At 43.4% G+C, this 27,595-nt stretch overlaps 1 long non-coding RNA gene across 2 annotated transcripts in view; it reads right to left on the reverse strand.

Annotated features, from left to right (window-relative positions):
- LOC132209583 (uncharacterized) overlaps positions 1–27,595 on the reverse strand; it is a 43,446-nt gene that overhangs the window by 2,483 nt on the left and 13,368 nt on the right. For both annotated transcript variants that reach the window (XR_009445745.1, XR_009445744.1), the window contains exon 3: positions 7,558–7,663. This is a non-coding gene — a long non-coding RNA (uncharacterized LOC132209583). The remainder of the gene's footprint in view (positions 1–7,557; positions 7,664–27,595) is intronic.

Genomic DNA, 27,595 nt, shown 5'->3' on the forward strand with positions numbered 1-27,595 from the left:
TTTCAATGTTCTGAATGTGGGAAACAATACACTCAGTCATCCAACCTACTGATACACCAGGGGGTTCAAACTGAGATCATTTAAATGTCCAGGGTGTGTGAAGTGCTTTATAAGTTTCCAGGGGCTGAAGTTTCATCCATGTGTTCACACTGGTGAGAAAAAATTCACGTGCTCTCACTGTTGGTCTGGTTTCAGTACATCATCTGAACTGACTGTGCGTCTGTGCATTCACACTTGACAGAGGCCATTCACCTGCCCTCTGTGTGGGAAAGGATTCGCTCAGTCATAAAGATAACAAAGTGTGAAGCTGGGTGAACACAGCAGGCCAAGCAGCATCTCAGGAGCACAAAAGCTGACGTTTCGGGCCTAGACCCTTCATCAGAGAGGGGGATGGGGAAAGGGTTCTGGAATAAATAGGGAGAGAGGGGGAGGTGGACCGAAGATGGAGAGAAAAGAAGATAGGTGGAGAGGAGAGTATAGGTGGGAATGTAGGGAAGGGATAGGTCAGTCCAGGGAAGACGGATAGGTCAAGGAGGCGGGATGAGGTAGTAGGTAGGAAATGGAGGTGCGGCTTGAGGTGGGAGGAAGGGATGGGTGAGAGGAAGAACAGGTTAGGGAAGCGGAAACAGGCTGGGCTGTTTTTGGGGTGCAGTGGGGGGAGGGGAGGAGGTGGGCTAGTTTTGTGATGCAGTGGGGGGAGGGGAAGAACTGGGCTGGTTTTGGGATGCAGTGGGGGAAGGGGAGATTTTGAAGCTTGTGAAGTCCATATTGATACCATTGGGCTGCAGGGTTCCCAAGCGGAATATGAGGTGCTGTTCAGTCATACAGCCTGTTTGCACACAATCGAGTTCACTCCATTAGAGACCATTCACCTGCCCTGAGTGTGGGAAGAAGTTCACTTGGTCATCTTCTCTTCTGAAACACCAGTGAGCTCACAAGTCACTCTAATGATGGATTTTTCAGGTAATCCCATCTAGTGCTGAACCATGTTCATTGGAGTCTTTTTCTGCTGACGTTCACAAATTCGTCCCAGTTATAGGGGTTAATATTCTGGACAAAAGCCAAGTATACCAGCTTTGTGTTAAGTATAGTGTCTTGAGTCTTTATAGTGCTCACAAGAAATATCCCAGGTCGTTTCCTTGTGAAGAGCTCTCCTTTTCCCCTGTCTCCTCAATTCCCAGGTCCAATACCAAGTGTGAGGAGCTCATGAAGCTTTGTGACTTAGATTGAAACAATTCGATTAGCTGCCTCTCCTGCATGCCTCCTTTCCAATGGACCACCTTTGACACCACTGTCCTTGCAAACCCACAGAAGGAGAGGCATCTGATTTGCTGGAGGTTGACTGGAGGTCTGTCAGCCCATCTGTTGTATCTCTTCTCTGTCTGTGTCAACCTCTCACTTTTAATCAATCCAAAGCTGTTGCTCAGCAGTTTCTTTCGTTTCAAACCAAAGGCACCTGGTTCCAGAGTCTATCTCCAAACCTATTAAAATCCAGCTTCTAAAACAAACATGGTCATGTTGCGGCTGTACAGGACATTGGTTAAGCCACTTTTGGAATACTGTGTTCAATTCTGATCTCCTTGCTATGGGAGGTTGTGAAACCTGAAAGGGTTCAGAAACGATTTACAAGGATTTTGTCATAGTTGAAGTGTTTGAACTAGAGAGGCTAAATAGAGTGGGGCTATAGGAGGCTGAAGGGTGATCTTATAGAGATTTATAAAATCATGAGGTTCATGGATAGGGTAAATAAAAACTGTCTTTTCAGTGGGGTTGGAGTATCCAAAACTAGATGGCACAGGTTTAAGGTGAGAGGGGAAAAGATTTAAAAGGGTCCTAACGGGCAACATTTTCACACAGAGGATGGTGTGTGTGTGTGGAATGAGCTGCCAGAGGAAGTGGTGGAAGATAGTACAATTACACCACTTAAATGGCATCTGGATGAGTATATTAATAGTAAGTGTTTAGAGGGATATGCGCCAAATGCTGGCAAATGGGACTAGATTTATTTTGGATATCTGGTCGGCATGCACAAGTTGGATTTAAGGGTCTGTTTCCGTGCTGTACATCTCTATAAATCTATGACTCTATAAGCACATTTTACTGTGCTCCAGATATTACGAAGGATGACCTGTTTACAAGTTACATTTGCAGCAGACACAATCTAAGCTTGTCTTCCATTGTGAAATATTGCTGTCATTGGCTGTGAGGGTGGCCATGGTGATAAAATCTTACGTACCTAGTTCCTGATTTCCTTTATCAAATCTACCCTTAACTTTCTCTGCTCTAAAGAGCTGTGTCTCATCTCTTCATGCAACTGAACTTAGTCAAGCCTGGCTCCATTCCAGTAAATTCCTTTTGTAATCTTTCTAATGCCTTGATATCTTTCCCAAAGTATGGTGTTGAGATCTGGTTGTAACTTACAGGTCTGGGTCCAGGTTCAGGAGGATTGAAAACTCAACATAAACCCATCAAATTCTAACTTCATTTTGAGTACCATGGGGGATGAGAGGAAAAGTCCATGGAGCAGTAGGCAGTCATTTAAATATTTAAATAAATTAACAATTCAGTCGTTAAGCCTGAATTTTGAATTAGCAGTTTGGTTTCCTGAGCTTTGTGGATGTTGCCATGATATAAAGACAACACAGTGGAGAGCTATGAATCACAGAAATGGACAGTATCCAGACTTTAGATAGTGAAAGCTTTTCGACAATGAAACTGCACAGATGCTGATTAGCTTTCATGATATATCTGAATTTTACTATTTCATGAAACTCAAGTTTTCACAGAAGACTTCTGTTAACATTTCAACGTTCTAGAGAAAGAGAGCCTTTACCATAACATAATTGGGTGTGCACTGTCAACAGTCATCAAGGTGGCTATCACTGGAAGGCCATCCTGGCTTCTCTGTCTCTCCCTATAATAGTATACTTCCTTCTGCCAGGAGGAATTTAGAGAGTTATGAAAGATGGCTTTTGTAGAAGTGATGCAATTACAACATTTGCAAAGGGCAACTGTGAAGAATCACTGCAAAGTATCACAAAACAGGCAGTACGATTTCTGACTGTTCGGAAGGGGATTTGAGAAGTTGCTTAGAAACAGAGGAATGGATGGAGCTGTAAGATATGCCAGTAGGAGAAGTAATGTGTAGAGAGTGCTGGGGAAGTCAGTGTATGGGAATTGGTATGTGAAAGTGGGATTTTCTTCATAATTCCTTTTCTCATGAGGTCACTGAACCTCTTTGAGCATATTTTCAGGTTCAAAGGCCGTATTCCTGCTACTCACTTCCTCCGCCACTTCCATTCATGCCTGTTTAATTTCAGAAGCTGATCTATTCTGTCCAGAGGAAACAGCATTTGATTTTGGTCTCTCAGATTCTGTAACAGGACACCAAGGAAGTGTCACAGGTTAGGATAGGAGTGCAGGTGATTGGGTGGCGAGGCAAGGTCAGCCTCCAGTGTATCTTTTCCATATTGCAGTTGCTTGTAGTGTCAGCAAAAAATGCAGAATTCAGCCACATTAATCTCTATCATGAAATAGATGGAGCATAGGTCATCATCAGGCTCACTCTGATTGCTCAGGAAGCCTGGAAGTAGGGTGATGCCGCTGCTGAGTTAAATAAGCACAGCAAAGCCACTTGTTTGACAAAGAAGTCAGCGATAGAGTACCATAGTAGCAAGGTGTAAAGACAATAATCTCTCCCTCAATGTCTGCAAAACGAATGAGCTGATCATCAACTTCAGGAAGCAGAGTGGAGGGCACACCCCTGCCTATATCAACGGTGTTGGGGTGGAAATGGTCAAGAGCTTCAAGTTCTTAGGAATAAATATCACCAATAATCTGTCCTGGTCCATCCACATTGATGCTACAATCCTTCCATTGACTCCACCTCTATTTCCCACTGCCTCAGAAAAGCAGCCAACATTATCAAATACTCCTCTCACCCCAGTTATACTCTCTCCCACCCTCTTCCATTGGGCACAATATACAAATGTTTGAAAACACATACCAACAGATTCAAGAACAGCTTCTTCCCCACTATTGTCAGACTTATAAATGACCTCCCATATGTTAGAGTTGATCTTTCTCTGCACCTTCTCTACAGCTATAGCACTATATTCTGCATTCTGTTCTATTACCTTGATGTCTAACTTGTCTGGAATGCACACAAAACAATATTTTTCACCATATCTCCGTCTGCACGACAATCAAATCAAAGGTTGCCAACATACTGCCAGTACTCACCCCATTCTGCTGTAAACAAGTCTACATCAATAAAATTCTGCCCTATGTGTCAATTAACAAAGCCATAGATTCCATATGCCTCTTTAACACCCACTAAGTTTACTTCATGAGACTTCAAACGCTTCAAAATACACATAATAAAAACCAAAAGAACTGCGGATACTGTAAATCACATAGCCTGCCAGTACATGCCCCCTGTTGTTAGTCACTAACAGTCCCCATTAACAACTATTCACCCTCCCAGCCTGATCATTAGCAACTCCTTTGTCTTTCTCTCTCTTTGGGCTCTATCCTATCATTTACTCTTTACCCCACTCATCCCTATTTTCTGCATATAAACTGACGTTTTCCCAGCAACCATCAGTTCTGAGGAAGAGTGACCAGACCCAAAATGTTAACTCTGTTTTCTCCTTCACAGATGCTGTCAGACTTGCTGAGCTTTTCCAGCAAATTTGTTTTTGTTTCTGACTTCAAAATACATCCCCAGGTACTGCTGTTCCTGCAGCCACTAAAATTAAAACACTTCAGTTCTGTCTAAAATGAATCAATTCACAATGATGATAAAGACTGACAAAATTTTAGTTTAATAAGGTTGAGCTCAGGCATGCATAAAACAGTAGAAATCATATGTATGAGGAAGCTTGTGCAGCAACAGAGTCTAGGAGAGGTCAAAAGAACTCAGTTCAGTTTAGAATGTTTAACTGCTTTTGAAACAAACAAATTTACGTAACAGTGATAAGTTCCTTCAAACTTTGAATTCTTGCATTGTCCTCTTTAGTTGTTTGCAGCAGCCTACCATTTCTAATTGTATATAGTCTAACATCATTCTCTATCTCCCTTTTGGTCTACATATCCTTAATCTTCCCCTGAGGACATTCTTCAGCAGATTTGCATTCCTTTAAAAAAGGCGAATCCAATCTTGTTGTCTTATTATGATTTTTAAAATTCATTTTGTGTGTGTGTGTGTGTGTGTGTGTGTGTTGGGGGAGGAGGGGAAGAACACCGACTGGCCACCATTTATTGCCATTCCCTAGATGGCCTTAAGAAGGTGGTGGTGAGCTGCCTTCTTGAACAACTTGTGTCCACCTGCTGTGGGTTGACGCACATTGCCATTAGGGAGGGAATTCCAGGACTTTGACCTCGCAATGGTGAAGTAACTGCAATATATTTTCAAGTCAGGATTGTGTGGTTTGTAGGGGAACCATATATCTGCTGCTCTTGAGCCTCTAGGTGGAAGTGGTCATGAGTTTGGAAGGTGCTGTCTGAGGATCTTTGGTGAGTGTCTACAGTGCACCTTGTAGATGGTATACACTGTTGCTACTGAGCATTGGCAGCAGAGGGAGTGGATCCCTGTGAATGTAGTGCCAATCAAGTGGGCTGCTTTGTCTTGGATGGTGTTAAGCTTGTGTGTTGTTGGGATTGCATTCTTCTAGGCAAGTGGGGAGTATTCCATCACACTCCTAGCTTGTGATCAGAGATAATGGGTCTAGGCCCGAAACGTCAGCTTTTGTGCTCCTGAGATGCTGCTTGGCCTGCTGTGTTCATCCAGCTCCAAACTTTGTTATCTCACACTCCTATCTTGTGCCTTGTAGATGGTGGACATTTCACAACTTTCTAGCCTTTGAATGTATGTTTTTCTCAAGGTCCATATTAAAACCCCACACATGATCCTCAATATCAGTTATCAATTATTTACTTATGATCTCTTTTGATACATAAGTTGACCGATGCTTTATGTTTGGAGAATACATTCCATAGTACTGTTTTTCTATCTTTGAATATTCTGTGGCAGTTACTAACTTAAGTCAAGATGCTTCCCAGGTACATAAATTATGGTACCTGCTCTTATTGCTAGCCATTTATTTTGGCTGCTATCATTCTTACCATTCTTCATAGAAATCTTCAAGCCTTCATGATTTTAGTCATTTTATGCACAAGCACATAAAGTAGCTCTTCGAATCCCTACGACGTGGAAACAGGCCCTGCAGCCCAACAAGTCTACATCGACCCTCAGAGCATCCCACCCAGACCCATCCCCCTATAAACCATCTACACATCCCTGAAGGCTATGGGCAATTTAGCACAGCCCCAATTCAACAAACCTGTGCATCTTTGGACTGTGGGAGAAAACCAGAGCATCCGGAGGAAACAGACATGGGGAGAATGTGCAAACTCCTCACAGACAGTCGCCCGAGGCTGGAATCGAACCTGGACCCCTGGTGCAGTGACACAGCATGGCTAACCACTGATCCACCATGCCACCCTACCTGTTGCTTTTCAGGCTAGGAACATGTCTGGGCATATCCAGATCAGGATATTTTAAAGGGATGTTGCTGTCCTATAGAAGACTGGGACAAATAGAAGGAACAAGATATTGTCTTTCAGGCTTCATTTACATAACGGTAGGGAGTTCCAGACAGCACCATAGCACCAGTAGGCAGCTCACCACTGAATATGATTTCAATTTTTGAATATTGCAATTTTGACAGAAACCCTTAGGTAGGTCTTGGGTGGGTGAGGGAACAATGTGGTTGATGGACAAAGCAACCATTGGAGAGGGAGGGAGCTGATCAGGGGCTGAGAAGGATTTTGTTTCAGTGTCATTTAGCCAAAAGCATCACTAGCATTCTTACACTTATCAGCTCTATGTTCAAGTAATTTTATAAAATGTATTGATGGTGGCACTTCAAGAATTCCTGCTTTCGTGAAACGCAAAACATAATTTTCTTGAACACAGCAGACAGAGGCTGAATTAAATGGCCATTGACCCCATATTTGAATATGCCTATCACCTATCCAAGCACAAGCCCTGGAATTTTTCTGGCCTCAACCAACATAATGGATGGGGTGCATTAAGAATAGTAATACGGCTGTCTAACAAAGGACTCCTCCCAAGTGCACTATGAAAATCTTTACAAAGGGGCGGCACGGTGGCACAGTGGCGGGCACTGCTGCCTCACAGCACCAGGGACCCAAGTTCAATTCTAGCCTTGGGCAACTGTCTGCGTGGAGTTTGCACACTCTCCCCATGCCTGCGTGGGTTTCCTCCAGGTGCTCCAGTTTCCTCCCACAGTCCAAAGATGTGCAGGCTAGGTGGATTGGCCATGCAAAATTGCCCATAGTGTTCAGGGAGGTGTAGATTAGGGGGATGGGTCTAGGTGGGATGTTTTGAGGTTCAGTGTGGACTTGTTGGGCCAAAGGGCCTGTTTCCACACTGTAGGGATTCAAAATCTAAAAACCTGGATTGTTTAATTCAGCTGCAATTACGTTTGAAGAAATTTTGTAAAAATCGTAATTTTTTAGGAATTCACTTACTTGGTGCAGTGGTACTTTCGTTTCTTTGAATGTTCTCATATTGCTTTGGTTTAGATTTTGACTGCATTTTACTCTTTGTTCCTTTAAATCCAGAAAAAATCTAAAACTAAAACAGACAAAAAGTAAGTAACTATGATTGTTAGTGAAACTACACCTGTTGTATTTGCACCGAAACACACACCAAACCAATAAGCAATCTGTTGTTACTATTGTACTGGGATGATTGGTGTGTTTAGGAAGGTGGGAGGAGTACCTTAATTGCGCAGAGAGACAAAATTCAGTTTTGCTTTATCAGATTAAAGCTTTGAAATTAAGTTTTCAGAACATTTCCCAACCATGATGGGATCAACACATAATGCAAGAGAAACTTGGCCTGTCTGGCATCACCTGTGGAGAGAGAAACAAAGTGAATGTTTTGAGCATGCTTCTTCTTCAGAACTGAGTTTTTAATGCCAAGGGATGCAGACTGTATAGTTCACCTAAGTGAGGTAGTCCAGCCACACTGGCTGACACCAGCAAACCTGACCACAGCAGGCATAAGGATAGTGGTTCAATAGCAAGAGATTGAAGATAAAAAGAGCTCAACATAAAAATTACAACTAAAGGTAGGTGGTGCAGCAAGGAGTTAAACTTAAATTAGAGTTAACGTTTTGGGTCAAGTGATCCTTACTCAGAACTCGACCTGAAACATTAACTGAACCTCACTCGACCCAAAAAGTTAACTCTGATTTCTCTCCACAAATACTGCCAGACCTGCTGAGCTTTTCCAGCAACTTCAATTTTAGCTTCTGATTTACAAAACCAAAAGAATTGTGGATGTTTAGTTCAGCTTAAATGGTGTGGTTGCTGTAGGTGCCAGTGGAAGAAGACGTAGGAATGCTCAGTACCAACAGAACCTGAAACTTCATAGTGAAGCAACAAGCTATACCTGAAAAGGGCAATCAGAGTTTCAGTGCCATTGAGTAATGTCCTGTGGGAGAGTCTGATAAAGGAGTTGCAGTGACCTATAGATGCGTGAACAGCAATGCCACAAGCTTCTTCACATGATTCAGGACACTGTTAACTATGCCTGTAGCAGGATCAGTAGTTGGATGGTTTGGGAGAATGTGCTATGCCTGTGGTGCTGAAGATCACAAGAGGGTTGAATTTTTTCACCGCTGGCACCTTTCAAAACGCAACTGGCATCTGTCCACAGATGACCATCTCATGTAAGCACATTTGTTTGAGCAGTTCATCATGGACTCAGTGAGCTAAGCAAACTGAACTGCCAAATTTTCATTCATTGCTGAGTTCCCTCAGATCTAAGGGGATATTGACTGCATGTGGAATTCAGGTTTCCTGGCATCATCCAGCTAGATTCTTGAACTTGCTGGTGACCACAGGCAACAATTCCTGCTGGTACGTGCCTGCTATCCAGGGAGCTGTCTGAATGCTTCCACTTCACACAACCCTCAGGTGCCACAGATTTTCACTCCCCAGAATCATCACTATGGTTGGTTTCTGGAAGACAAGGGATACTCCCAGAAGACTTGGCTAATCACCCCAATGCATAGCCTGCATACTAATGCTAAACAGCTGTACAATGCTACCCATGGATCCACAACGATTACCACTCTGCAGACAATTGGTCAAATAAAGATGCACTTCCACTGCATGGGCTGCACAGGATACAATACTTCAGGACTCAGCACACTGTGTTTCTCAGATAGTGCTGTTCTGATCAAAGCCACCTTTTGCAGTTGGAAGCTTGTCCCAAGCAGCCACTTGGTGAAAAATTTTCAGACATGCAAGTTCTTCAAGATGAAAGGTCAGTAGCCTGGTCTTCCAGACACCGGTGAGGGTTGAAGCTCCATTTATATTTTAATTGCAAACCCTGGCTAATGTATGAGAGCCCATAGAACTGTTGTGCAATGGGTTGCTCTCACTAATTGAGATACACTCCCTAGAAATGAAGCATCTGATGCAAACTGGCCACCAATCTCTTTTTAACAATTCTCTGTAGTTGTAAATTTGCAATGCTAACTCATACTCACAGTTGCATAAAGCATTGAGTAAACAGTGGCAATTGCACTGGTGATACATAGAGGATTATTCATTCTCTTGCAGTGTTGAATAAATATTCTCTTAAAATGCCCACAGGCGCTGATGTTGGACTGGACTGCTTTTGTCAGTCAGGGTAGTTTCCAGTGGCCAACAGAACTTCTCTATCTCTCTCAGACAGTCTGCTGAAGATCCTCAAGGGAAGCAGTGCTAAAGCATGGAGTCACTTTCTGTATGGAGTTAGACATTTCCAGGGGTGGGTGGGGCAACCAACAGATGCCTCTGGCTTTCAGAACTGTGATCTGGATGCTGAAATAATTCCACAAAGGCCATTATCCCATCACCAAGTCACCCTTTATTTACACATTCATAGTACAGGCCCAGCTATCTCAGAGCAGTTCCTAGAGTGAACAGAACTGCTGATGCTCCTATTTATATCTATCATTCAGGAATCCCTGATTGGACCCCGTTAACTGTCCCAATCAGGGAAGTGATATTCAGTGAGGTCTAGGGATAACAAGGTGTGGAGCTGGATGAACATCGCAGGCCAAACAGCATCTTAAGAGCAGGAAAGCTGACATTTTGGGCCTAGACTCTTCATCAGAAATGGGGGAGGCAAAGAGGGTTCTGAAATAAATAGGGAGAGAGGGGGAAGCAGATTAAAGATGGATAGAGGAGAAGATAGGTGGAGAGGAGACAGACAAGTTAAAGAGGCAGGGATGGAGCCAGTAAAGGTGAGGGGGGGTAGGGAGGAGATAGGTCAGTCCAGGGAAGACAGATAGGTCAAGGGGGCGGGATGAGGTTAGGCTTGGGGTGGGAGGAGGCAATAGGTGAGAGGAAGAACAGGTTAGGGAGGCGGGGACGAGCTGGGCTGGTTTTGGGATGCGGTAGGGGGAGGGGAGATTTTGAAGCTTGTGAAATCCACATTGATACCATTGGGCTGCAGGGTTCCCAAGCGGAATATGAGTTGCCGTTCCTGCAAACTTCAGGTGGCATCGTTTTGGCACTGCAGGAGGCCCAGGATGGACACAACGTCTGAGGAATGGGAAGGTGAATTGAAATGGTTCGCGACTGGGAGGTGCAGCTGTTTATTGCGAAACGAGTGTAGGTGTTCTGCAAAGCCGTCGCCAAGCTTCCACTTGGTTTCCCCGATGTAGAGGAGGCCACAACGGGTACAGCGGATGCAGTATACCACATTAGCAAACGTGCAGGTGAACCTCTGCTTGATGTGCAAAATCTTCTTGGGGCCTGGGATGGGGGGAGGATGGAGGTGTAGGGGCAGGTGTAGCAGTTCCTGCAGTTGCAGGGAAAAGTGCCAGGTGCTGGAGGGGAGTGTGGAGCGGACAAGGGAGTTACGGAGAGAGTGGTATCTCTGAAAAGCATATAAGGGCAGGGACGGAAAAATGTCTTTGGTGGTGGGGTCAGATTGCAGATGGCAGAAGTGTCAGAGGTTGATGCGTTGGATCCGGAGGATGGTGGGGTGGTATGTGAGGATGAGGGGGATTCTTTTTGGGTTGTTATTGGGGGGACAGGGTGTGAGGGATGAGCTGTGGGAAATGCGGGAGACACGGTCGAGGGCGTTCTCGACCACTGAGGGGGGAAGGTTGCGGTCTTTGAAAAATGAGGACATCTGAGATGTGCGGGAGTAGAATGCCTCATCCTGGGAGCAGACGCGGTGGAGGTGAAGGAATTGGGAATAGGGGATGGCATTTTTACAGGAAGGTGGGTGGGAGGTGGTGTATTCTAGGTAGCTGTGGGAGTCGGTGGGCTTGAAATGGACATTAGTTTGTAGGTGGTTGCCAGAAATGGAGACAGAGAGGTCCACAAAGGTGAGGGAGATGTTAGGGATAATCCAGGTGAACTTAAGGTTGGGGTGGAAGGTGTTGGTGAAGTGGATAAATTGTTCGAGCTCCTCGTGGGAGCATGAGGCGGTGCCGATACAGTCTTCAATGCAACACAAGAAGAGGTGGGGTTTAGGGCCAGTGTAGGTACAGAAGAGGGATTGTTCCACACATCCTACAAAGAGGCAGGCATTGCTTGGGCCCATGTGGGTGCCCAAGGCCACCCCCTTTGTCTGTAGGAAGTGGGAGGAATTGAAAGAGGTCTACCTGGCCTATCTCGTTCCAATCACTACATCCCTCTTCCTTTATTTTCTGGGGTGTAGGCCAGCTTTTTGCCTGTAGCTTCTCCTTGGGTATTCGCAGCAGGTCCGGTTCCTGATCTGCCATGGATACCTGCGGCGTGTACCGGACCATACTCTGCCTCTGGTGCCCAGAGTTTCTTGGCAGAAATTCATCTGCTTCAGGCAGTAATGGTGTGCAGTCTGTGACATCTGCTATCTGTCCTCAGGGGCTTCTTTGACGCTTAGCTTAGCGGGAGAACCCTTGGGTTCTGACAGCCTTGCCAGATGTTCTGAGGTAGCGAATACATTTTGCTCCTGCTCCATTTGCAAGGTTGCAGTTTTCATGTGGTACACATACTTGTTTAGGGCTACCTCTCCTACTTGAATCTTGTATATCACGGGACCTATCCTCACACTGACTTTGTCTTGTATCCATGCAGGGCCATTCCAAAGGACGCCAAACTTTGTCTTCTGAAATAAACTGCCTCTTGGACTTTGAAGAGTCTTCTGTCTGGCCTGATGCTGTTACACCCTCACCCCAGGTTCAGGAATGTCAGGTTTAACCTGGTGCAGAGTCTTCTCTCAATTAGCAATTCTGCTGCAGTTGTATGAGGGGTAATCTTTTAATCAAACAGGAACTGGGACAGTTTAGTATCATGTGAAGATGTAGATTGTTTCTTTAAGCCTGCCCTCAAAGTTTGGACTTCTCTTTCCGTTAGACCATTGGACAATGAATGGTTTGGAGCTGTCCTTACATGCCGAACGCCATTCCACTTTGGGGAATACTCAAATTCCCTGCTGGTACAAAATGGCCCTGTTGTCTGTGACCAAAACCTCTGGAAATCTGTGTATTGCAAAAGATGTTCGCAACTTTTCAATCATTATCCCTGTGTTTAACGAATGGACTTTATGCACATCTGATCACTTTGAATGAACGTCCACAATGACTAAAAACATAGGGCCCATGATATGACTGGAATAGTCATCAAATATCTGTGTCTAGGTTTACCCAGCCATTCCCATGAATGTGGGGAGCTGCTGGCAGTAATTTTTACTCTGTTGGCACTCTGGGCACTGCCCAAATAACACGGCTATAATCCTGGCCATGAGATATAACTTCTCACCAACATCTTCAGTTTGGAAACCCCTGAATCACCCTGGAATCCAGCTAGTATCCAATGGCAATCTTTTCTTGGGACAATCACTCCGCTCCCGATAATAATATGCTGTCCTCTATGGTGATCTAGTCTCACCAGGTCTGAAAAGGTTTCAATTTGAGTCGAGATGGCCCTTCTGTTTCCCCTAACACCACCATCTGATTTAATTTTGTCAAGATGGTACCTTTTTGTGCCTGCAGTCTGATATTGTGAGCAGTGCCCAGATAGGTGTCCAGAAAGTTTAAAACCAGAACAGACTGTGCTCCTGAGATGCTGCTTGGCCTGCTGTGTTCATCCAGCCTCACATTTTATTATCTTGGAATTCTCCAGCATCTGCAGTTCCCATTATCTCTGTTCTAGAGGCAGTATCACCGGTGGCGTATCCACCAGCAAGAGATGGCTCAAGGCATCCACATTGGCTACTTGGCCTAACGAAGTGTTTCAACTTGTAATTGTACACACTCAGAATAAAAGCCCACTGCTAAATCTGATTTGAAGCTGTAGGCCTTCCTCTTTAAGTAGTCCTAGCAGGGGCTTATGGGCTGTTCCTATTACAAATTTGCCTCTGTAAAGGTTTTGAAGGAACTTTCTTACACCAAAGATGACCACTAAACCTTCCTTCTCTATCTGGGCGTACCTTCAATCAGCATCAGCTGAAGTCCAAGAAGCAAATGCTACTAGATGTCCCTCTCCATTGGGCCACTCTTAAGCCACAACCCCGATACTGTAACAAGAGGCATTGCATGTCAGCACCTCATCTCATTCAGGGTCATCGTGTGACAACAGATGACAATAACTGCTTCTTTACTTCCCTAAAGTCTACTTCTTGGCTACAAGATCACTTCAAAAACTGACCCTTTTTCAATAGCGGAATTAAGGCTGTCAGGATGGAGGCCAGGTCATGTATGAATTTTCTGTAATAATTCACCAGCCCAAGGAAAGACCTAAGCTCCCATATAAACACAGGAGCCTGGACACCTTTACCTTCCAACAGTGGTAACCCAGCGCTGTTGAAACTGTAGCCCAAGTAGGTTACTTGGATGCCTTGAACACATATTTTCCCCTTCTAAGGCATACACCCACCTTTCAGAACCAGTTAAGCACTATGTTCAAGTTGTCTGAATGCTATTTATTGGTATTTCCATTTATTAGCACATTATCCAGATAAATGATGATGCTGGGTGGATCTTGTAAAATGTTCTCCATAGACCACTGGAAAATGGCAGAGGCTGATGATACCAAAAATGGCAGCCTTGTATTTTGGTACAAACCCTTATGGATATTAATTGTAGCATACTCTTGGGAATCCTCATTTAACTGCAAATGCAAGCATGCATGGCTCATGTCCAGCTTTGTGAAGGACAGTCTTTTGCTTCCAGTTCTGCATGTAAGTCCTCTATGTGATGGATTGCGTATCCAGCTGCGAAAAGCAGTTTACTGTTTGTTTAAAGGCAAACTGGCCCATTGTGCTTCACAACTGGTGTAACTGGTGCTGCCTACTCCACAAACAGTACTGGTTAGATGATTCCTTCACTTTCCAGCCTGATTTCTACCTGTTATTTTGCATGTGGGGCAAATGGCACTGGGCAGGCCTTGCAGATTTGTGGAATTGCTTATTAGGCAACATGTGGGGTGGCCTTGGTCCCTTTGACAGTCCCTGGAACTTCCTGAAAAACCTCCAGGTACTTAATGGGGACTTCTCTCAGGCAGCCGTTTTCTAATATAATGTTGAGCTAACTAAATTGAATCTTTCTTAAGCAATTTTGCCCTGTCAAGTTTGGGCCGAGCCTTTTACTACAATCAGTGATAACTGAACCAGCTCCATCTTATAACAGACCAAACGGAAGGTGTACCCTTAATCTGTAAAGTTTTCTCAGTATACATTCTTAGCAAACATAAGGCTTGGAGACCACAGCAAATTTTGATAAAGTCTGGCTCCACAATCACTGATAAAACCACACCAGTATCGACCTCCATTAGAACCGGTGGCCATTTAACCAGACATCTATTCTGATTAGCAATATAACTGTTTCAAACCAGATGCTGACAGACTTTCCAGGGTGTGCACTCTCCTTGATATCAGTCTATGACTTATCTTACTCAATTCATGCCTAGTGAGATTCTTTCACCGTCTTGAGTCCACATACCAGTAGTAACTACAATGGCCTTTTGGGGCAGATCCTCAAGAAAATTTTAACCATTTGGCTGAGAAACTTGGCCTTATTTTGGGGTTTTGCTGCAGGCTGGCCGTCTGTTCAGACTGAGGCTATGCAATTAATTTCACTCAACTGGTGATCCCCAAGCTCAGTTGGCCTGGTGAGGGCATCCACTTCTGTTGTAACTCATAAGCTCCAGTTGCCGCAATTTCTAATGACAAAGCCAGTTGTAATCCAGATTAGCTTCAGCCAGCAGGCGCTTTTGCATGGTCACATCATCAATCCCATATACTATATGGTTTCTCAGCATCCCACTTAGGGTTAAACTAGAATCACATGACTCTGCCAGTCATCTTAATCCTGATATGATTCCCTGGTTGTCAAACTGCTGAGTAAAACCAATAGCACCTCAGAATTAGAGGAAGTATGAGGTCGGAAGGTTCTTTTTCTCAAATCTGTTAACTCTTGAAAGGTTTCAGTACCTGGTACCTCAAGGAAAGTTAGGTTTCTAATCACAGAAATACATGTGGATCCACTATTATTTTGGTCTGCCCCCATGTCATTTGCCCACAAAAAATAATGCATTCTTTCCACATACGGATCCCAGTCTTTGACAGCAGGATTGAATGAGTCAAGCTTTCCAAATAGCTGCATGATGCTAGAAATGATTCACTTGCCTCAACTCAAAGATAACTGTGGCAAGTGAATCTCTTCAGGGGCGTTGTCTTCTCTTGTCGCCACAAAAATAACTCCATGAAGGCCGATATCTCATCACCAAGTTACCTTTTATTTGCACGTGTATAGTACCTGACAATGGCCCAGCTAGCTCAGAGCCGGTTTCTAGAGTGAACAGAACCCCTAACACTCCTGCTTATATCTGTCAGCCAGGACTCCCTGAATGGACCAGTTAATGCATTCAGTCAGGGGGATCATATTCTTTGAGGTCTACCTGACTGACCTTATTCCAAATCACTACAGATGCTTTTTATATATGACACACAGAAGTAGAAGATTTGGAGGTTACAGTGAGCTTCAGTACAGGCTGTACATAAGATTTGGCATTGCATTCTTGAATGCATATGCACGAGCAAAAACGTAATTGAGTGACACAGTCTCCCCCGACTCCCAATCATGAGTATCTCCCATCTTTCGGTCAGGCCCTACACTGAGAAAAAATGGATTCAGCCCACTACTTTACATTCTGACAGTTTGAACTGTCTCCCGACTATAGGAAAGATGTTGGGAAACTTGAAAGGGATCAGAAAAGATTTACAAGGATGTTGCCAGGGTTTGAGATTTTGAGCTACAGGGAGACGCAGAATAGGCTGGGGCTATTTTTCCAGGAACTGAAGGTGACCTTATAGAGGTTTACAAAATCAAGAGAGGAATGCATAGGGTGAATAGCTAAGGTCTTTTCCCCAGAAGGCATAGGCTTAAGGTGAGAGGGGAAAGATTTAAAAGGAACCTTGGGGGCATTTTTTTCACGCAGAGGATGGTGCGTGTATTGAATGAGCTGCCAGAGGAAGAGGTGGAGGTTGCTACAATTATAACATTTGAAAGGCATCTGGATGGGTATATGAACAGGAACAGTTTAGAGGGATCTCGGCCAAATGCTGGCAAAAGGGACCAGATTAATTTAAGATATCTGGTTGGCATGGATGAGTTGGACTGAACTGAGTTGAATCTGTTTTAGTGCTGTACATCTCGATGGTTCTCTTACAATAGGCTGTCAAAATTCTCAGGAGTTCTGTAAAGGACAACCTTGTTTTATTTGTTCAGGTGATATGAGGTTGCTGCAGTCTGTGGAGGTTTTAGTGCACCCACAGTACTGTAGGGAAGGGAGGTCCAGAATTTTGAGCCAACAACAGTGAACAAAACAGTAATTTTAGTTCAAAGTTAGTATGGTATGTGGCTTGGCGGGAAACCTTTAGCTGGTGGTGGTCCCATGCATTTTCTGCCCTTATCCTTTGGTGATAGAGATAATGGGTTTAGAATGTGCTATTGAAGGAGCTTAAGGAAGAAGATTCCAGAATAGAAAGAAATCTAGATGTGATTTGGTGATTAAAACCACATTGCTTGGGCAGAATAATATTGTCAGAGAGTGAAATTTCACTATGATGTAAACACCTAGGAATTAGTTTCACGCAAAGCTATGATGTCAATGTAGTAATTGTCAGTAAAGTTACGGTGGCAAGGGTTATGTTTGCAGGTGAATAGACACATACACTGAGGGCCAGTTACAGTTGATTTATCAGTCATCGATTTCAATTCTGTGACATTTACTACCCTCACTTTCACTCAATTTCAACTTCTCCACTGCAAAAATTTATCCAAATTCCTCTATCACCTCAATTTGACTACAGTGCTCTCCTTACTGGCATTCAAATATATGTTCTACACTAAATCACTCTTTTCCAAACCCCATTCCACACGTTGAGTTACAGTAGATCTGTTATTTAAAGATTTCTTTTAGAAATCTCTGCTAAGTGTAAATAAATATTCTTATTTTCCTTGCTTTTGCAACCTGAACAATTTCAGCTGATTCTTATATTCTCCATCACCCTCTCCTAATTTTTGTGCACTCCCACCTTCACAGACACTCTCCATGTCAACTCATGAACCAATCTCCACAGTTGTATCCTTAATCTTATCATTTCTTATAGCCTCACCATCTCTGAGGTTTCTGGAACTGACAATACCATTTTCGGCATCTTCCTTTCTCCCTCACTATCAATATTGAGTGACAGAATATTACAGCACGGAAACAGGCCCTTCTGCCCAAACTGATCCATGCTGACCATGGTGCCCTTTCAGCTAGTTCCAATTACCCGTATTTGGACCATATCGCTCTAAATGCTTCCAACATATACAGATGTTTTTTAAACGTTGCTACTGTACCTGCCTTGATCACTTTCCCTGGCAGCCCTTTCCATATATGCACAATTCTCTGCATGAAGAGAAGCTGCCCCTCAGGTCCTTCTTGAATCTTTGCCCCCTCACCTTAAACCTATGCTCTCTGGTTTTCAATTCCCATCCCTGGGAAAAACATGATTTTTCATGATTTTATACACTTCAATAAGGCCTCCTCTCATTCTCCTACGTTCCAAGGAATAAAGTCCTGGCCAACTCTCTGTATAACTGAGACCCATCAGTCCTGGCAACATCCTTGTAAATCTTCTTTGCACATTTCCAGTTTAACTATGTCTTTCTGGGGTGACCAAAACTGTACACAATACTCCAAGTGTGGCCTCACCAACGACTGCTACAACTGTAACATAACATCACAAATCCTTTACTCATTCCTCAACTGATGAAGGCCAGCATGCTAAATACCTTCCTCATCACCTTGTGCCTGGCATCAACCATTCCACAGTCAGCCTTGGAAGTTTATTTCAGTGCTCTGTTTAACTGATCCCTACTCACATTAGATTTCTACATCAATATATACAACAATATCTGTAACACATCCTTGAAACAAGAACGACCAGGAGCCTGTTTAACATTTGTCAATTGATCTCTACCAAATTTCAATGACATATGCTTAAGTAACCTTACAACCCAAAAGTATATTATAAATATGTCTTAATTTCATTTGACCCAGAATCAGCATCTGTTTGGGGAGAAAATCCAATTTTCTGCTACTACTAGTTGTGTGAAACAGTTCCTCCTTTATTTGTTGATATGAGGTATTTTAGAAAGTTTGCGAAAGTAATCATAATCACATAAAAAGCATGGACTTCGAAAGGGCATTGAAAACAGCACCATGTGACATACTTGAGGGCAAATTTATGGTTAATGGAACATAAGTAACATAAATAAAAAATTTGCCTGCGGGTACAGGAAACCAACAGTAATGGTTAATATAAGTATTTCAGTCCGGCAAATGGTTTATAGTGGAGTTGTGCAGGGGTCAGTTAGGGCCCCTTTTCCCAGTATGTATATTATCAATCAACACCTTGGCATATGGGGCACATTTTAGAAATCTGTTGGCAAATACAAAATTTGGAAGTATAGTGAACTGTTTGGAGAATACGAAGAGATTACGAAGTGATTAAATGCGTTGATGGGCTGGAGTGACAGATGGAATTTAATTTGCATTTTGATTATAGGAAGGATGTGGAAGCATTGGAAAGGGTGCAGAGGAGATTTACCAAAATGTCACCTAATATGGAGGTAAGGTCTTATGAGGAAAGGCTGAGGGACTTGAGGCTGTCTTTGTTAGAGAGAAGAAGGTTAAGAGGTGACTTAATACTGACTTACAACATGATCAGAGGATTAGATAGGGTGGGCAGTGAGAGCCTTTTCCTTGGATGGTGATGGCTAGCACATGGGGACATAGCTTTAAATTGAGGGGTGATAGATTTAGGACAGATGTCAGAAGTAGCTTCTTTCCTCAGAGAGTAGTAAGGGCATGGAATGCCCTGCCGACAACAGTAGTAGACTCGCCAACTTTAAGGGCATTTAAATGGTCATTGGATAAGCATATGGATGATAATGGAATAGTGTAGGTTAGATGGGCTTCAGATTGGTTTCACAGGTTCGGCGCAACATCGAGGGACGAAGGCCCTGTACTGCGCTGTAATGTTCTATGTTCTATAATTCAAACAAGGACAATTATACAATTAATGGTAAGGCCCTAGTAATGTTGTAGAACAGATACTTAAGGGTTCAGGAACATAATTCTTTGAAATTTATGTCACAGGTAGACAGGGTAGTTAAGAAGACATTTAGGATGCCTGCCTTCATTACTCAGACTTTTGAGCATAGGGGTTGGGACATCATGTTTACAGGACGTTGGTGAGGCTTCTTCTGCAGTATTGTATGGAATTCTGGTCACCCTGTTATAGAAAGGATATTATTAAATTGGAGAGGATTCATAAAGATTCACCAGGATATTGCTGGGAATTGAGAATTTGAGATACAAAAACAGACTGAAAGGCTGGGAGTTTTCCACTGGAGATTTAGGTATAACCTTATTGAGGTTTATAAAATCATGAGAGGCATAGATAAGGTGAACAACAAGGGTTTTTTTCCTAGGTGGGGTAGTTCAAAACTAGGGGGCATAATTTTAACGTGAGAGGAGGGAAGATTTAAAAAGGATATGAGTGGCAATTTGCTTACAGAGAGTGGTTTGTGTGTGACGTGAACTGCCAGAGACAGTGGTTAATGTACATACAGTTAAAACGTTTAAAAGACATTTGGAAAGGTTCATGAACAGGAAAGCACAGGCAGGTGGGACTAGTTTAGTTTGGAACATGATCAGCATGGACTGATTGGATTGAAGGGGCTGTTTCCATTCTGTGTAACTCTATGATTAGTAAGAAGAACACAGAGGGATAACATAAAATAAAGGGTACAATTTTAAAGGGAGAGCAGGAGCAGAAAGATTTTGGGTGACATCATGGCTCAGTAGGTAGCACTGCTGCCTCACAACACCAGGAAACAGGTTTGATTCCACCCTCGGGTGACTGTCTGTGTATAGTTTGCACATTCTCTATGTGTCTGCATGGATTTCCTCCAGGTGCACCAGTTTCCTCCCATAGTCCAAATATATGCAGGTTAGGCAGATAAGCCATTGAAAAAGCTGAGTTAGAAGAATTGGAAGCAGGGAAGGGTTCAAGTTGGAATGCTATTTAGAGGATCAGGGTGAACTCAAGTGGCCTGTTTCCACACAGTATGACATGGGTTCATTTGTGCTTTGATATAAAAATATTTAATTTCATGATTCACATGTTTGGAGAACTGAATTCTTAAATGTAAGGGAAATGGGCAAAGATCTCTAAGACAATTATGACTCAGAGGAGAAAACTGTAAACATTATGTGGCTCCTTCCTGAGTTTTGATGGAGACAAGATGTCTACATTTGTCTTCATAAGGGTTTTAGGTTACTTATGTGTGTACCTGACCAAAGAAAGGTTTGGAAGCAATGAGTAAAAAAGGGAAGCATTTAAAGTATCCAAATACTTTCAAATACAGCTTAAAATTGAGCTTTATTAATTGAAATCTCTATCTGAAACATCCAATGAGTGCCACATTTCCTTGAGGATAGATAAGGGGAGGCAACCTTTTGTTTTGGGTTTATATGTGTATTTTTCTCACAGAAATAGATGGCTTGGCAGACTGTCAGAAGTACATCTGCCAGCTGTCTGATCAAGGGGCGTAGTAGATATTAAGAAACAAGAGTACTTTATGTCTATATTCACGAAGCAAGAATTGAGAATGCCCTGAAGAAAAAGCTAAATTAATGAAGAATTAAAATTGTCAGGCTGTCTGATAGAGCCAAGGAAGAAACAACAGTTGAATCCTCAGATACAGAAATAGCTCTGTGTTAATTTGCTAGATTGCAAAATTGAAAAGACAAAATGAATTTCTCAAAATTCTAGAGAGTATGGGGAAACCCTAGGATGGAATTAAAAACAGATGGAAAGTGATCTCTTAACCTATTCAGAATTTGGCAAACACAGATATACTATATATGATGCTAAATTAGCAATACACACTTTAATTTTTGAAGAGTCAATGATTTTACTTAAAGTATTAAACTTTGTAGAGTAGTTCTTTCAGATAATATCTGGAATTTCAACTATTTTGCCAATATTAATGCTCTCCCTCATGATCAGAACAGCATAAATTGTTGAAGATGACATGACAGATTAAGAGAGGGTTAACAAAACATATAGCATTCCAGTTTTATTAATAAGGTGTATAACACAGAAACAAGGAAGATATATTACACAAATTTACAACCCTAGTTTCGCTTCTACTGGAATACTGTGTCCAGTTTCTCTAACTGTGGGTCTTCGGTCTGCAACCAAGGTTTTGGATTTGCGACCTCTGAGGCAGAAATTGCTACTGCGAAGTTCCAACCAAAGATTAACAGCTGTGTGATCTCTTTAAATCTCAGGTTCCTCCATAGTTGCATGCATGGCCTAACTGGCTGATCCTTGAGGTGTGAATGGGAGCACATGAGGCCCTGAAGCCAGCTCTGCCATTCTAGATTGTGCATCTGCATCAATGCCATATTCCTGCATTATCCCCAAATTCCTCGACACAATTAGTAACTAGAAATTTATCAATCTCTGCCTTGAAATTACTTAAATGACTGCCCTTCCAGATTCCTCTGGTGTAGAGAATTTCAAGATTCACCATACTCTGAGTGAAGAGGTACTGCCTTCTATTCTGAGACTCTGCCCCAGTTCTAGACCCTGCACCGAGAGGATGTATCCTTTCTGCATCTAATCTATCTATCCCTTTAAGAAATATACAAGATTTTACGTCATTGTCCCTCATTCTTCTACAAAACAAATAATATAATTCCAGTCTCATCAGTGGACAATCCCCCCATTCCAGAATTAAGTCTGGTGAACATCTGCTACACTCCTTTTATTGCAAATATAACCTTTGTTTGGCAAAGGAACCAGAACTTCACGCAATACTCAAGGTTTGCTTTCACCAATATTTTATATCTTTGAAACAAGATTTCTTAACCCCTTTACTGAAATCCTCTTGTAATAAAGGTCAACACATCATTTGCCTTCTAGATTGCTTGCTGCACCTATATGCTAGATTTTAGTGACTTATGAGTTAGGACAGAAATCACACTACACCAGGTTACAGGCTAACAGGTTTTTTTAAAAATACAACCTTTCAGAGCCTTACTTCAGCCACAGGTCTTAGTGAGAGAGGAAGTATCAGACACAGATTTTATAAGTAAAAGATCAAAGGGTCATACCATTGATAAGGATATACTAAACAAACCTAAGATGCTGTTAAATCTTTAATCAGTTAGAAGGTTTAAATTGATTAATATGTATATATAAATTCCCAAACTCCTTACAAGTCACTGTCCTGTGAGAATTAAATGTTTTATCAGTGTAAGAAGAGGTGACATTTTAGGCCAGACAATGCATATTAAGTGTGAAGCCTTGTTTAGAACCTGTGTTTTGGCTTGGAGTCAGACTGGTTTTATTTCTAAAGTAGGAATTCATAAAAAGTCACATTGACTGATTGTCTATATCTGCAAATACAAATTCATCCCACAGATTCACAAACTGTGTGTGTGTGTGTGTTTGAGTGTCTGTGTGAGACAGAGAGGGAGTGTGTGTGTGTGTGTGTGTGTGTGTGTGTGTGTGTGTTGGGGGGGAGACAGAGAGTGTGCTTGTGCACGTGTTTGTGTGCTTGAGAGACAGCATGTGTATGAGAGAGGATCTGTGTGAATGTGTGTAGGCGTTTGTGCGAGTGCGTGTGTGTGTATATGAGAGTGTATAGTGTGGTGGGCTCAAATATTGTGCGCCATAAACCCAAGATCCTGGTTGAGGCCATCCTCATGGTTACTGAACCTGGCTATCAACCTCTAATCGGTGGCTCTGTTGTGTATCCTAAAGTTTGCCTTAGAGGATGTTTACGTGAAAATCTGAGGCCAAATGTCCTTGAATGCTTGAGCATTCCCTTGCTGGGAGGGAACATCCCTGTCTGGCGATTGCTGTGCCATGCCCATTCATCCGTTGTTGTAGCATCTGCACGGTTTCGCCAATATACCTTGCCTTGGGGCCTCCTTGCCTGCAGTGTATGAGATAGACATTAGCCGAGTCACATGAGTATCTGTCGTGCACAAGGTGTGTGGTGTTTCCACGTGTGATGGTAGTGTCCATGTCGAAGATCTGACATGTCTGGCAGAGGCTGCCATGACAGGGTTGTAGAGTGTTGTGGTCGATGTTGTCCTGAAGACTGGGTAGTTTGCTGCAAACAATGGTCTGTTCAGGTTTTGGCGGTTGTTTGGAGATGAGAAGTGGAGGTATGGGGATTATCTTGGAGAAGTGCTCATTTTCATCAATAATGTGTTGAAGGCTGCGAAGATCATGGTGTAGTTTCTCTGCTCACGGGAAGTACCGGACAACAAACGGTACCCTATTGGATGTAACCTGTGTCTGTCTTCTGAGCAGGTCATTACAGTTTTTTGCTGTGGCACGTGGGAATTGGGGGTCGATAAGTTGAGCATAATATCCTGTTCCTATGAGGGCATCCTTCAATACCTTCAAGTGTTTATCTCGTTCCTGCTCATCCGAGCAAATCCTGTGTATGCACAGGGCTTGTCCATAGGGAATGGTTGTTTAATATGTTTGGGGTGGAAGCTAGAGAAGTGCAGCATCACAAGGTTATCTGTGGGCTTGGGGTAGAGTGAGGTACAGAGGTGTCCGTACTTGATGAAGCTGCGTGTGTCTAAGAATGAGGCTGATTATAAAGAGTAGTCCATGGTAAGTTTGATGATGGAATGAAACTTGTTAATATTGCTATCCCTATCCCAGGCCCCAAGATGACATTCCACATTAGGCAGAGGTTCACCTGCACATCTGCCAATGTGGTTTACTGCATCCACTGTACCCGGTGTGGCTTCCTCTACATTGGGGAAACCAAGCAGAGGCTTGGAGACCGCTTTGCAGAACACCTCCGCTCAGTTCGCAACAAACAACTGCACCTCCCAGTCGCAAACCATTTCCACTCCCCCTCCCATTCTTTAGATGACATGCCCATCATGGGCCTCCTGCAGTGCCACAATGATGCCACCCGAAGGTTGCAGGAACAGCAACTCATATTCCGCCTGGGAACCCTGCAGCCATATAGTATCAATGTGGACTTCACCAGTTTCAAAATCTCCCCTTCCCCAACTGCATCCCTAAACCAGCCCAGTTTGTCCCCTCCCCCCACTGCACCACACAACCAGCCCAGCTCTTCCCCCCCACCCACTGCATCCCAAAACCAGTCCAACCTGTCTCTGCCTCCCTAACCGGTTCTTCCTCTCACCCATCCCTTCCTCCCACCCCAAGCCGCACCCCCATCTACCTACTAACCTCATCCCACCTCCTTGGCCTGTCCGTCTTCCCTGGACTGACCTATCCCCTCCCTACCTCCCCACCTATACTCTCTCCACCTATCTTCTTTACTCCCCATCTTCGGTCCGCCTCCCCCTCTCTCCCTATTTATTCCAGTTCCTTCTCCCCATCCCCCCCTCTCATGAAGGGTCTAGGCCCGAAACGTCAGCTTTTGTGCTCCTGAGATGCTGCTTGGCCTGCTGTGTTCATCCAGCCTCACATCCTATTATCTTGGAATTCTGCAGCATCTGCAGTTCCCATTATCTCTGATAATATTGCTACGTAGTTGTTTCAGTAACTCCTTGCGATGAGTCCAAAGGAAGAAAATATTGTCAATGTATCTGGTAAATAGCATTGGTTGGAGGTTCTGTGCAGCAAAGAAGTCTTGTTTGAACGAGTGTATGAAAATGTTGGCACATTGGGGAGCAAATCTGGTCCCCATGGCTGTTCTGTGGGTCAGGATGAAGAACTGGTTTTCAACTGTGAAGACGTTGTGGTCAACGATGAAGTGGAGTTGTAGGATGGTGTCTGGAAATTGGCAGTTAGTGGTTTGAGTACTGAGGCTGTTGCAACGATGCGGTCTTCATGAGAGATGTTAGTGTAGAGTGCCAAAACGTCCATTGTGATAAGGAATGTTCCTGGTTCGACTGGTCCGTGGGTGCTGAGTTTCTCTAAGAAATCTGTAGTGTGGGGGCAGAAACAGGGTTTTCCCTGTACAATGGGTTTCAAGATGTCCTCAACATGGCCAGAGAGGTTCTCACAAGGACTCCTATTGCCTCATATGATTGGACGTTCAGGTGGCTTTGTGTATCTTTGGAAGGCAGTAGAAGTCCCCTACATAGGAAGTACACGGGATAAGTGTGTGTAGAGTAGTCTGAAGGACTGGATCAAAAGTCTTGACCAGTCTGTTTAGTTGAACAGAAGTCCCTCTCTGGCTATGTCAAGGGCAACTACGCCATGTTCTTCACAGCTTTCAACACATTATCGATGGCAATGAGCACCTTGCCAAGATCTTCCCCAACCTTCACCTCAATCCTTCAAACAACCACCAAACCTTAAACAGACCATTGTTCACAGCAAACTACCAAGCCTTCAGGAAAACATTGGCACTATACAAACCTGTCATGGCAACCTCTGCAAGACATGTCAGACCTTTGACTTGGATACTACCATCATACGTGGGAGCACCACCCGCCACGTGTATGGCAGATACTCATTGATTTGGTCAACTTTGTCTATCTCATATGCTGCAGGCAAGGAAGCCCCAAGGCATGGTATATTGGCAAAACCATGCTGACGCTACAACAATGGATGAATGGACATCGCGCAATCTTTGCCAGACAGGGATGTTCCCTCCCAGCGAGGGAACACTTCAGCTGTCAAGGGCATTTGGCCTCAGATCTTCAGGTAAACATCCTCCAAGGCAGACTTCAGGACACACAACAACGCAGGGTTATTGAGCAGGTGCTCAAAGCCAAGTTTGGTACCCATGAGGATGGCTTCAAGTGGGATCTTGGGTTCATGTCGCACTACAGGTGGCCCCACCACACTGTACACTCCCATGAACACACGCACATACAAGCATACACACAATTACTCTCTCTCTGTCTCTCTCACACACACACACACTCACACACGCGCACACACAGACACACATGCACACACATGAATCTGTGGGGTGAATTTCTACTTCAGATACATTCTATTTAGGTCAAAAAGCACCCATCTTATTGACAGTCAATCAATGCAGCATTTTATGAATTCCTACTTTAGAAATAAAGCCAGTCTGACTCCAAACCAAAACACAAACAATTCTAAACAGATTCTCACACCTAACAAGCATTGTCTGACCTAAAATGTCACTTCTTCGTTACACAAATAAAACCTTTAGTTCTCAAAGGGCACTGATTTGAAAGGAATTCAGAAATTTACATATAAATATTAATCAATTAAAACCTTCTGATTAAAGACTTAATGGCATCTTCGGTTTGTTTAGTATATCATCATCAATGGTGTGACCTTCTGATCTTTTATTTATAAATTCTGTGTCTGATACTTCCTCTCTCACTAACACCTGAAGTAACGCTCTGAAAGCTTGTATTTTCAAATAAACCTGTTCGACTTTAACCTAGTGTCGTGTAATTTCTGGCCTCACTCACCCCAATCTAGCACCGTCAGCTCCACATTATGAACGAGGACACCTAGGTGCCTTTGGGCATCAACGCTTTCCAAACTCTCAGTATTTAAAAATCATGCTGCTCCTTTACTCCCCCTCCAGGATTGTTTTTGGAGCAGCTTGTGGTAGAGCTCACTAGCAAACAGGCAATTCTGGATTTAGTGATGTGCAATGAGGCAGACTTGATGAGGGAGTTGAAACTGAAGTAATCCCAAAGGGGCAGTGACCATAATATGATAGTATTCACCCTGCACTTAGAGAGGGAACAACTGGAATCAGATGTAATGGTAATACAATTGAGTAAAGTTAACTACAAAGACGTGATGGAGGAACTGGCCAAGAGTTGATTGGAAGGGAAGCCTAACAGGGAAGACAGTGGAACAGCAATGACTGGAGTCTCTGGGGGTAATTTCTAAGACAAAGCAGAAACTCATTCCCAAGAAAGACGAAATATAAACCAAAAGAGCTGTGGATGCTGTAAATCAGGAGCAAAAACAAAGTTGCTGGAAAAGCTCAGC

Source organism: Stegostoma tigrinum, chromosome 5 (genome assembly GCF_030684315.1).
Source record: "Stegostoma tigrinum isolate sSteTig4 chromosome 5, sSteTig4.hap1, whole genome shotgun sequence".
In the NCBI taxonomy this organism is placed as follows: Eukaryota; Metazoa; Chordata; class Chondrichthyes; order Orectolobiformes; family Stegostomatidae; genus Stegostoma; species Stegostoma tigrinum.